Below are 4028 nucleotides of genomic sequence, written 5' to 3'. Positions count from 1 at the left end.
CTCTATAAATACATCTGTGTGTGTGTGTGTGTGTGTGTGTGTGTGTGTGTGTGTGTGTGTTCCCACGAGATCCCACGATGAGTGTGTGTAACAGCAGGGCAGATCTTTCAATCACGGCACTGTGGGGAAAAACAGAGAGAGAGACTGATTAACCTGGAGCTGAGTGACTGATGGAGGGGACAACTGAAAACACACAGGGTTTATATCTAAACCATAGATATATAAACACACACACACACACACCACGTTTGGCTGCTCTGAAATTCATCATCTTAAAAGGGTCAATGTTTCATGATTTATGGCCGGATCTTGACCTTTCCAGTGCGGTGAACACACAGACATTCTAAGTGTTCAAATATATGTGATGTCAAAACAAGCTTCTAAAGGACTCAATACTGATTTAGGCCACAAACTTCATGAAAGTACAGTATATGAATGCAAACACTTTCAGCCTCGCAAACTTGATTTCACACTGCGCTACTTGTCAAAATGCACAATTCAATTCATATTAGCACAACACAAATACATTCTCAGCGTTACTGCAAAAGGTGCTATGACAGGCGTAAATTGCATGAGAAAATAAATAAATATGATTTAATAAAATGAATGCAATTGCTTTTTAAATTAAATTTAGTCCTGAATTTATTTCTGTATCCTTTTTTTTCCCTTTAATCATTATTTATTTTCTGTATTTATTTTTCACTTTTTAAAAAATATTTTAACTTTATTGTTTATTTCATTTATTTATATATTTAGTTATTTATTAAAATGTATTTATTTCCATATTTATATATTTCCAATTTTTTTACATTTAAATTTTTTTTTTTTATGTTTGTATTTTATCTTACATTTCCACATTTTTACATTGACGATAAAAATAAAAATAATAACAATAATAATAATAAAGAGTCCACAAGAGTCCAGTTTTGATTTCATGTGGTCTTTAACACTGACAGACACAAACAGCTGCATTACTAGCTGACTTTATGATCCGCTCGCTCAGATCTCCACCTTATCTTTGTGTTTTAAGAGAAACATGATCAAGTTCTGAGCATAAGCAGCACAATTACAGGACTGTACGGTAATCTAAAGCACATGAAGAGCAGGAAGCAGCAGCGATGAACAGGTCAGACTCGTGTGAGCTCTGACTAAACTCTTCCAGCAGGTCAGCGTTCAGTAATACGAGACGACGTCACCCCTGCGCTATGCTTTAGTCATAATCAGACTGCTTTCTGCAGACAAACCCTGCACTCAGCACAAAACATGTGGTCAGACAACAGCACCGCTACTCTCTTCAGAAACTGAGACCGATTCAACTCTCTTTTGAGACAAATTACTAAGATTACAAAACTTAGTAATTCTTTCCACATGCATAAAAGCACAGCATGATTAAACTGCACACTTTATAGATCGCAGGAACTGTCTGCATGAACTTCAAACAGTCTGAGGTCTAATAGTGCTTTTCCTCACTCATTCCTTCCTTCTGGATTCTCTGAAAGCCTCAGACTGTTTTGGTTGGCCTCGATCACTTTGTCAGTGACTTTCAATGCAGTGCTGTTGAAAAAATTCATCTAGACTCAAAGGAATAGCCTAGTTCACCCAAAAATGAAAATGTACATCTGAGATGAGGATGAGTGGATGCAGTGCTACATTTCTACAAACCTGATGAAGAAACAAACTCATTTACATCTTGGGTGGCCTGAGGATGAGCACATTTTCAGCAAATTTGCATTTTTGGCTGAACAATTCCTTTAAATTTCACTATGGTTTAATACATTCAGCTCAATCTGCTGAATTTACAGTACGAGTCAAATGAACAGAATATGCATGTAAGAGTGTAAGAGTGTAAAGATCATAATCTATGATCAACACTACAGTCAAAAAAATAAATCACTTGCTGCTTTGCTTGAACATCCAGTACTTTCTCTAGAAAAACTACAGTAATCTTCTAGCCCGGGCCACGGCTCATTGAGTTTTTAATGCTGTATAATAGATTAAATCCTGCAGCATCTATTCAGACGTTTGGCACTGATGCTCAAGTTTACACAAGCACATTTATCTTCTCTCTTCTCAAACAAACACCTGCATTATTACTCTCCTCACTAAATCACAGGCCACTGTTTAGCCGGCAGGTACTAAATGTATAACATCCTACTAAGTGATTACTGTTAAACACAGCTCTGCAGAAACACAACGGTCAAATCTGAGAGGGGAAATGCAGTCTTAATTCAAGACGCACACAAGTTTGATACAGTTTTTCCTAAACACTACAGAGCAGGTTACACTAGATTCACCTATTTGCTTTCAACTTAAGCATCCTAAAATGCTTAGAATAGAATAGAATAGAATAGAATAGAATAGAATAGAATAGAATAGAATAGAATAGAATAGAATAGAATAGAATAGAATAGAATAGAATAGAATAGAATAGAATAGAATAGAATAGAATAGAATAGAATAGAATAGAATAGAATAGAATAGAATAGAATAGAATGTCACATTTTTGGTAAATTTGTCTTGGACTTGAATAACACAGCCAGCAATCAAACAATCAGACACACATAACATACAGGCCTAGCACACAATTCAACAACAACAACAATAATAAAAATAATAACAATAATATTATTATTATTATTGTTGTTGTTGTTATTAGTAGTATTAGTAGTAGTATTAGTATTATTATATAAAAATAAATCATACAGAAGTATTTTAAAATCCAAATTTTGGAATTATTTGTTAACTGAGTTTGGCACAAAAAGGTTTTTGTAATACTTCAACTTTGAAATTCTAAATTGTTTCCCTGAAGGTTAAAAAGGTTATTATGGAAGTTGCATATAAAACAATAAAATGAAATGAAAAAAAAGAAAGAAAGAAAGAAAAAAGGGAAATATTTTACACTATGTAAACATTTGAAAATTATATACAATACATGTATAACAATTTATAACAAAGTACAATTATATATTAAAGAATATATATTTGTAAATTCTAAATTGTTTCCCTGAAGGTTAAAAAGGTTATTATGGAAGTTGCATATAAAACAATAAAATGAAATGAAAAAAAAGAAAGAAAGAAAGAAAAAAGGGAAATATTTTACACTATGTAAACATTTGAAAATTATATACAATACATGTATAACAATTTATAACAAAGTACAATTATATATTAAAGAATATATATTTGTTCTTAGAAAAATATTTCTTTTTTTTTTTTTTGAAAAAGAAAAGATAAAGTTGAGAGCTGGTTTCAGTGAGTTCAAAGTGTTTTAATGTTTAATTTGAGTTGATTTACAGTGCAGTCTCAGGTTTAAGAGTTAGTCCAGACGGCATAATAAAAGCTCATCTAACAGATGTGATGTGAATCCAGACTCTTCCAGTCCAGCAGAGTCCAGCAGAGTCCAGCAGGGCGTGGTTCCTCACATAAAGACCAGTCTGGGGGACGATCCGGAAACCTTAAAGGGCCAAAACTCAAACCCTGGAGTCAATAAAGCAGAGTGTGTTTACCCAGAAACCACTGCATTTTAAAACACGGCCCAAACAAGCCATCGCGCTATTAAAGCACTATGTGTGACTTCCTCAGAAACTACACACCCGACTCTACTTCATTCATACGTTTTGAATGCCACAGTTGTCCTAAACAGCGCTTATGTTTCCGTTTTGTCCCAACTCGACACGGATCTGTGTGAATGGTGTAACAGCATTCCGAGGCATTTAATGAGCTTACCATCCCAGCAGTGAAGTCAGCGCAACACAAAGCAGAAGATCCCACTCTGTCTCGCATTCCTCAAACACGCTGTGTGTGAAGGCGCATGGTTCGTTTGTAAAGCTGAGTCAAATAGCTTCTCCTTCTCCTTCTCCTTCTTCTTCCTCTTCCTCTTCCTCTTCTCAGGTTTGAGTGAAGCAGCGGTCGGAAAGAGAAACCACTCCTTCATCAATCCTGCGCTCGGTTCAGCCGGATGACGTCACGCCGCCGGACTCAGAGCCCACAGAAGAACATACTTCTTTGATTATAAATGTAATTATTTT

This window comes from Sinocyclocheilus anshuiensis, unplaced genomic scaffold (genome assembly GCF_001515605.1).
Source record: "Sinocyclocheilus anshuiensis isolate Anshui unplaced genomic scaffold, SAMN03320099.WGS_v1.1 scaffold1082, whole genome shotgun sequence".
Classification (NCBI taxonomy): Eukaryota; Metazoa; Chordata; class Actinopteri; order Cypriniformes; family Cyprinidae; genus Sinocyclocheilus; species Sinocyclocheilus anshuiensis.
The sequence above is the reverse complement of the archived record's forward strand: the minus strand, read 5'-3'. Positions refer to the sequence as shown.